At 36.5% G+C, this 9458-nt stretch overlaps 1 non-coding gene across 1 annotated transcript; it reads right to left on the minus strand.

Moving 5' to 3' along the window:
• Positions 1–6269: 6269 nt before the first annotated feature.
• LOC127185988 (U6 spliceosomal RNA) lies at positions 6270–6374 on the minus strand. The gene has a single exon (XR_007830251.1). It is a non-coding gene; the product is annotated as a U6 spliceosomal RNA (small nuclear RNA).
• Between the last annotated feature and the right edge of the window lie 3084 nt (positions 6375–9458).

Raw genomic sequence — 9458 nt, forward strand, 5'->3', positions numbered from 1 at the left:
AAAATGGGAATAGGGCTTCCTCAAGACCCAGCCATCCCACTCCTTGGAATATACCCAGAAAATGCCCTACCACATAACAGGGACATATGCTCAACCATGTTCATAGCTGCTTTATACATAATAGCCAGACCATGGAAACAACCTAAATGTCCCTCAGTAGAAGAATGGACTAAGAAACTGTGGTACATTTACACCATGGAATACCACTCAGCTATTAAAAACAAGGAATTCCAGAAATTTGTGGACAAATGGATTGATCTAGAAATTATCATAATGAGTGAGTTCACCCAGAAGCAAAAAGAGACAAACGGTATATACTCACTTATATCAAGACACTAGTCCAAGGGATACGTCCCATGAAAAGCCTTACTTACCAGGAAAGTGGGTCAGAGAAGAGGACATCCTATTGAGACGTCAGGTGAGAGTAGCATGGAAGAATGGGGAAATAGAAGGATCCACAGGGTCCTGGAAACCTACAAGAAAAACTTTATGACAGGAAGATCTGGGTCCTGGGGTCCTCCTCAAACTAAGGCACCAGCCAAGGAGAATATAGGCAGTAAACTTCGAACCCCTACCAAGACCTAGCCAATGAACAGGATATTCTCCACCATTGAGTGGAGAGTGAGATCTGACTCTCACACGAACTCTGGTGCCCCCTTTTCTGACTATGTCCCCTGGATGGGGAGGCCTGTCAGCACTCAGAGGAAGGATAGCAGGCTACCAAGAAGAGATTTGATACTCTAAGAGTATATATAGGGGGAGGAGGTCTCCCTCAATCACAGACATAGGGGAGGGGAGAAGGGGAGAAATGGGAAGGAGGGAAGAATGGGAGGAAACAGGGGAAGGGCTAACAATCGAGATATAATATGAGTAAATTAATAATAAATTTTTAAATGAAAAAAAGTTTTAGCCTTTTAAAATAATAGTTTATTACTTTATATCTTGATAGCAGTTTCCTCTCCCTTCTCTCTTCACAGTCTTCCTTCCCACCTCACCTTTCCCACAATACATTCCTCCTCTCTTTCTCTTTAGAAAAAGAGAGGCCTCCCTTGGATATCAACCAGCCTTGACATATCAAGTTACAGTAGGACTAGGCACACCTCCTATTGAGGCCAGACAAGGCAGGCCAGTAGGAAAAAAGGGATCCAAAACAGGCAACAGAGTCAGAGACAGCCCCTGCTCTTGCTGTTAGGAGACCCACATAAAGACAAAGCTACACAAGAAAATGTGGTACATTTGTACAATTACTCAGCTATTAAAAACAATGACATCCAATTACTGTTTTCTTCCTCCCAAAATTTGTATTATCCTAAAAAGCAATTGCTTTGTCTTATTTACCATTTTATGCCATGAGAAGCACATTATACAATAAAGTAATAGCTTTATAAATCTAAAAGTGAGAGAGAAATAGTCTATGTGTATTACTTTTTGTGAGATATTCAGAGATGTTTAGGTACCATCACCAACCCTCCCTTAATGACTGAGAGCATATTATCCTTCTAGCACATCTGAAGAGTCAGTGCACACTGACCAAGATATCTATATTTATATGAACTAATGAAAAACATTCACATCATGGCATATTTCTCTCTTCATTGTTGTAGATACTTAGTAAATGTAATTATAGTAACTGCAATGGTTACATGTATTTATTTGATTGTTTCTAGTAACTTGGAATTTTATGGTAAGTGGGACATAAAACAGATAATTTACAATGAATGAAAACATATCTTTATTATTTGTTCTTTAGTTGGCATCATTTCTGACTATTTATTTGCCCTTGACACTCATTTTCTCCTGTTGAATAGAGTTGGTACACTGAAGCCAGTAAATCCATAAACGTTTAAATCTCTTAGTTTTAAGGTTAGTCTTGTGCCAAGAGAATGAGGTCATGTTTTAATGTATCAAGTTTCTCTGTCTTTAGCCAAGAAGTCTAAATCATCTAAAACTTGATTCTGTTTGCTTTAAAAGGCAAAAAAAAAAAAAACAAAAACAAAAACAAAAAAAACAAACAAACAAACAAAAACTAAGGAAATGCTGAAAGTCCTTAGTTATCAGGGAAATGTAGATCAAAAAGACTCTGAGATTCTATCTTACACCTACCAGAATGGCAAAGATCAAAACTTCAAGTTACAGCTGCTGGCAAGGATATGGAGAAAGGAAAACACTCCTCCATTGCTGGTGGGAGTGCAAACTTGTACAACCACTTTGGAAATCACTCTGGTGCTTTCTCAGAAAACTGGGAATAAGACTACCTCAAGACCCAGCCAAATCACTCCTGGGCATATACCCGAAAGATGCTTCATCATACAACAAGGACATTTGCTCAACTATGTTCAAATCAGCTTTATTTGCAATAGCCAGAACTTGGAAACAACCTAGATGTCCCTCAACTGAAGAATGGGTAAAGAAATTGTGGTGCATTTACACAAAGGTATACTACTGAGCTTATAGATGTTTTCCTCATCTAACAAATTAAACTATATAGTTTTCAAGGACAATGAGCAAGATATGATGAACAATTGGTACATATTTGGAAATGGAGAGCATGTATCACATATGATATTGCATATGATAATACATGCAAATATTATCATGTTATTTGAAATAAATGCCTCATATGTTTATATAAAAACACAGATAGAAGTATAAGCTCATTCAGACTCAAAAAATATCTGAGCTATTATTCATGATTTACATACATGAAAAGCAATGCTTAGAAAGCATTTTATTCTGTTTGAATTACTACAGCAAACCCAGAAATTTATTGTTTACAGATCTGAAGTATGAACATTCCCAGATATTAAAACACTAGCAATTTCATATCTGGTCAATAATATACTTCCTTGTTTAAAGATGGCTGTCTTCTGATTGTTTTCTTATGTGTGTAAAGGGGTAAGGGAGTAATCTGGCACTGCTTTTATAAGAGAGTTAATCCCTATTCACGTAGAGTCGTTATCTACTTACCTGTCAAAGTCCTATGTCCAAATACTTATCATATTGATGATTGTACTTATTCATACAAATTCATAAAGGGAGATAATACTAATCAGTCTAGAGCAGAGAATTAAGCTGTTTGTCCAAGAGTGCATAGTTGCAACTATCATCAAAACCTAAATGTGTCCAATGTAAAGACTTGTGCTGGTGATAATGGTAAGAGTTTAAAGATATCATTTCACCAAGTCATAAAGTTTTTAAAATCTTCTGAAGTAGTTTACACAAAAATTTCAGAACAAGCTTGTGATATTTTTGTGTCATATTTCAATTCTTTTGTTTTGCTTTGTTTTGTTTTGTGTGAAGGTCTTCTTAGTATAGTTCAGGCTGGGTTCAAACTCATAAGTTTTCTTCACCTGCCTCCAGAGGGCTAGGATTATAGGCTTTATGCGGCCAAGCTTTTCCAAACATGACTTTTGACTATCCTTTTTCTGTCTTTCCATGATGATTTGTAGAACACAAGCTGAATTTACCAAATATGCAAAGTGTAAAGTTTGTATATCTCTCACTTTTCTTGTTATCTTTTCTTCATAATAGCATTGATATTTTTGGATGAGGAAAAGACTTACTACAATGATAAAATCATGTCTTATTCTTTTTTAAAATTTTTTTATTATTAATTTATTCTAGTTACATCTCAATGGTTATCCCATCCCTTGTGTCCTCCCATTCTTCCCTCCCTCCCCCTTTCCCCTTATTCCCCTCCCCTATGACTGTTTCTGAGGGGGATTACCTCCCCCTGTATATGCTCATAGGGTATCAAGTCTCTTCTCGGTAACCTGCTGTCCTTCCTCTGAGTGCCACCAGGTCTCCCCCTCCAGGGGACATGGTCAAATGTGAGGCACCAGAGTACGTGAGAAAGTCATATCACACTCTCCACTCAAGTGTGGATTCTTGTCGCACTGCCTTATCAAGAGCAATTTTTAAGAAACCGTTTTTATGCAGCTGCTCCATCCAAGTGTTTTAGACAGCTCATAACAATTTCAATAGCCATGAAAGTTTTCTTCCTCTATTTGTATTTCTCAGTAATGAAGAATTCCCAGAGAATCTATTTAAAATGATAATTCCATGCAAATAAAATTTATTGTGTATTAATTGATATTTAAGATTATTTTGTTCAATTCTTGCTTTAATGTATTGTACACACACAACTCTATTGTATATTAATAGGAATCTAAGGTTATTTTGTTCAGTTTTTCTTAATGTATTTTACTGGTGGGCGCCATGTTACATCTCCTGGGAAGAGTATGAGTGTTCTGTGAGTGACTTCCTCAAGTCAAGATTCTTGGGGGAGTCTCTCCTCACCCCCACCAAAGACCAGTGGAAATAATATCCCCTGGGACTATGTCAATCCTCAGGAGATGGGTCCATGATTCTTGCTTCCTTATAGGTTAAATAATGACATGGTTGACAAAGAGTTTTAAAAAAGATTCTTTAGAAGAAGGTCCCAAATTTGATACAAATGTATAAGAAGAAAAGAAAGAACTCAGAAAGGTCAACTACTTCTGAGGACTTAAGTATGTCAATACATTGGAGTTAGGGAAAATTCAAATTTTACTAAGAGCAGAGAGGGCTTAAAGAGATAAGGCCTAAAGGTCAACAATAATGAGTTCATTCCTGGGACAAGTTAGTAAGGAAAATGTGCTATGCTCTTAAAGGAAATATAAGCTGCATAGATTCATCTTTGCCTTGGAGAAAGGCTTACATACATAGAAGGGAAAAACAGTAATGGATGAGAATGTTAATTGCTCACTTATGCTCTTTATGAAAAAGCTCTATAGAACAAGACTGTACTGTAAAATTACATTAAAATGGCGTATAAAACAACCTAAAATATATTGTGAACATACTAAACTAGACTGTGATAAGATGCAAAGGTTATATTGTTGTTGAAAGTTTTACTTGGATTCTAATTGTCCTTTACTTTGAAGCTGCATGTCTGCTACCAGCTGCACACAATACAAACTGGATGTGCATGGCTAGATATAATCATTTGGTTTGCAATACAACATTTAAGTCATTTTGCTTACATTGTTCAAGTATGCTCAGTTATGACATAATCATTCAAATTGTAAACTATACTACCTAGATATGGGTAAAGGTTAATCATTGACTACAATGAAACAAGGGAAATGTAAAAAGAATTTTAATAAGTACTTGTTGAGATTATTGGAAAATCTGAAATTACTTAGCTTGAATGCTCTAAAATCTTGTAGAAATAAAGATGGCTCCAGCTATTCACATCCATTTTCTCAAACTTAAAAAAAAATGGTCTCTTGGTCCCTTAGGTTTTCCACAGTGATTACCCGAACCAATATCTGTGGCTTCTGTTAAGACTTTCTATTATTTGATATTTCTTGTTACTAAAAATAGGTGGACAGTCTGTACAAGCCTCTGGGTGGATACCTCCTACATCAGGTTTATCATTTCCAAAGGTCATCAAGCCTTCAGATTCCCTTTGTTCAGAACACTCCTGAGTTGGAAGTTCATGCCATTTATATCTCGTGGGTGTATCTGCTAAAACTCAGTTATTCGCTCAGATAAGGAAAGAGGTAATTCTTCACATACATCAGCATCTTTTTCAGCACCTGAATGCAGCACTCCTGCCACCTCTTGTCTAACAATGGACATTGGCAATGCTTTCCTAATGGAAGCACTTTCAGTACTGCAGGCAGCAGAAACCGTAGCACTTGCAGTTGAAATGCTAGTTTTGGTCTTGGTCACAGTACCATAAGAGTTTCTTTCATCTCAGTCTGAGTCCTCAGCATGAAGAGGAATGGGGAAGCTAAGTGGCACTTTCAGAGGGGTGCTATTAAGGTGATCCATAAGATCATGGGTTTTCTCTAAAGACACTTTAAATTATACTGCAATATTCAAATGCCACCGAAAGGTAGATTTATAGTATTCAATTTTTAAAAAGTGGGACTAACAGCAGTGTAGATTGTTACCTTATTTTTTTTTTTTTTGGTTGGGACTATCTACATGCCTTATACTACATTAAGGAAAATATTACATAATATTTATTTTGTAAATTCAAATATTATTGCCTTAATCTCTCTTAACCATGTTACAAGCTGTTTGTAGACCTGCTAATATAGCAATACTTTTATGATAAATTAAGTTAAAGAACTACTTTTTTCTGTTTTATCATGTATGCATTATTTTGTATATGTAGACGGCAAGTAGGTATATAATTTGATAAAATTGAAACCATAAAATAATATTAACAGAAGATATATGAATTTCTGTCTGGTCAAAGGCTTTGTATACCTTACTTGTAAAGTATTTGCTTCATGAATTTGCATGTCATCCTTGCTCAGGGGCCATGCTAATCTTCTCTGTAGGTGTACATGCAGCCAAAACACTGTATGCATAATAATAAATTATTTGCCCTGAAGTTTTAGAAAGCAGTTTCTGAATTATAAAATTCCTGGTTCTGTGTAAAATCAGTATGTACTAGTACTGCTGAACCATTTCTCTCGCTCCTCACATTGCATTTTGATGTATAGTATAAGTCCCATCTATCTCATCAAACTCATATGTATTCACCTCAAGTCAGAGATCTAAGTCTACAGCTTTATAAAAAAAAGTATCCCCAAGTTTACTTACAAAACTAATTTAATGAGTTTTAGAATGTCATGAATTGAAGAAAATTTTCAGTTATTATATATTCTCAGCAATCTTGTCTTTTAATTTTAATTTATTTGACTATTTGAAAAAAATACAAACTTAATTACATAGTATCACTCAACCACATGTATTGTGGAACTTAAAAATAAGTTTCAGACAAATCGATTCAAATGAACAATACAATATTTTTATGTAATTTAGGTATTTTCATAATAATGAATCTACATAAAACTTATTTGAAATATCCCTTCATCGATGTAAGGTAATTTACTATGAAAACATATACTCACTATAAATATCAAAAAATAAAATGTGAACTTCTTGAGTAAACTAATGATGCATTTTCTTTTTTTTCCAGTTTTTTTTTTATTAATTTATTCTTGTTACATCTCAATGTTTATCCCATCACTTGTATCCCCCCATTCTTCCCTCCCTACCATTTTCCCATTATTCCCCTCCCCTATGACTGTTCCTGAGGGGGATTACCTCCCCCTGTATATGATCATAGGGTATCAAGTCTCTTCTTGGTAACCTGCTGTCCTTCCTCTGAGTGCCATCAGGCCTCCCCATCCAGGGGACATGGTCAAATATGAGGCACCAGAGTACGTGAGAAAGTCATATCTCACTCTCCACTCAACTGTGGAGAATGTCCTCTCCATTGGCTAGATCTGGGTAGGGGTTTAAAGTTTACCACCTGTACTGTCCTTGGCTGGTGCCTTAGTTTGAGCGGGACCCTTGGGCCCAAATCTGCCTATCATAATGTTCTACTTGTAGGTTTCTAGGACCCTCTGGATCCTTCTACTTTGCTATTCTCCCATCCTTCTCTGATCTAGAATCCCAATAGGATGTCCTCCCCTCTGTCCCAGTTTCGTGGTAAGTGAAGGCTTTCGTGGGACATGCCCCTTGGGTGAGTATATACCATTTGAGTCTTTCTGCTTCTGGGTTAACTCACTCATTATGATCATTTCTAGCTCAATCCATTTATCCACAAATTTCGGGAATTCCTTGTTTTTAATAGCTGAGTAGTATTCCATAGTGTATATGTACCACAGTTTCTTTATCCACTCTTCTACTGAGGGACACTTAGGCTGTTTCCATGTTCTGGCTATTATGAATAAGGCTGCTATGAACATGGTTGAGCAAATTTTCTTGTTGTGTGCTGGAGCATCTTCTGGGTATATTCCAAGGAGTGGAATAGCTGGGTCTTGAGGAAGCCCTATTCCCATTTTTCTGAGATAGCACCAGATAGATTTCCAAAGTGGCTGTACTAGTTTGCATTCCCACCAGCAATGAAGGAGTGTTCCTCTCTTCCCACATCCTCGCCAGCATGTGGTGTCGCTTGAGTTTTTGATCTTAGCCATTCTGATGGGTATAAGATGGGATCTCAGAGTTGTTTTGATTTGCATTTCCCTGGGCATGTCCCACGAAAGCCTTCACTTACCAGGAAACTGGGACAGAGGGGAAGGCATCCTATTGGGACAGTAAATGAGAGACGCATGGGAGAATAGCAAAATAAAAGGATACAGAGGGTCCTAGAAATCTACAAGTAGAACAATATGATAGGCAGATTTGGGCCCAGGGGTCCCGCTCAAACTAAGGCACCAGCCAAGGACAATACAGGAGGTAAACTTTAAACCCCTTCCCAGATCTAGCCAATGGTCAGAATATTCTCCACAGTTGAGTGGAGAATGTGATACGACTTTCTCACGTACTCTGGTGCCTCACATTTGACCATGTCCCCTGGAGGGGGAGACCTGGTGGCACTCAGAGGAAGGACAGCAAGTAGCCAAGAAGAGACTTGATACCCTATGAGAATATATAGGGGGAGGTAATCCCCCTCAGGAACAGTCATAGGGGAGGGGAATAATGGGAAACGGGGGGGGGGGGAGGAATGGGAGGATACAAGGGATGGGATGAACATTGAGATGTAACAAGAATAAATTAATAAAATAAAATAAAATAAAATAAAATTGTGAGTGAATTTATGGCAGTGAATGAATGAATGAATGAGTGAGTGAGTGAGTGAATGAGTGAGAAATAAAGAGGGCAACTTTTCCTTTTATTCTCATCCTCATTTGTGCCTTTATTATTGCACTTGCTTTAATCTGCCACACAATGCACATATTTATGTTTCTGTCTGTTCCTTAGCTTCAGGGTAATTGCAAGTCTGGGACATTTTATTTTATTTATCTCTTGCTTCCTGTAATGCACATAGTGAATCTTCATTCAGTTGAGTTATGATGTGCCAGACGCTATACTAAGCACTTTACATATATTAATTCATCTAATCTTAGAATGTTCAAGCAAGAATGATGAAAGCTTGGGTGAATTAAGAGACAGTAAGAATGGAATACTATGATGAATGTAAGAGGATGTGTGAGGAAGCCTTCTTAACAGTTTTTAAAATCTACAATTAAATTCAAGCCAAGAGTTTGGGTAATATTTCATCTATGAGATACTTAATAATTTATTATCATAGTTATTTTTTCTCTCTCTTCTATGATGTGCTTCTTTTGCCTTTCAGGAAAAAAGACAGGACTCAAGTTTCTAAGTCCCTTGCTTTTAATTCAGACTACTCAGATTTTAGATGAATATTTTGTTAGGCATGTTCCATCACATTTTAATTTTTTTGGTGAACTTGGGGAAACTCATTTCTTCCTGCTTTTAATTCTATATATTCATAAACAATAGAAGTAACAATTGTGTTTTCTTCTTAAAATAAAACATAAAATTTATAGCCATCTTAAAGACTCCTTTGAACAAAAAAAATCTCTGTATTTAAGTGTAAATATTACATTGTAGAGTATCAATAGAAATGCTGATTTCTCTATATC

The sequence above is a fragment of the Acomys russatus genome, chromosome X, assembly GCF_903995435.1.
Source record: "Acomys russatus chromosome X, mAcoRus1.1, whole genome shotgun sequence".
Lineage (NCBI taxonomy): Eukaryota > Metazoa > Chordata > Mammalia > Rodentia > Muridae > Acomys > Acomys russatus.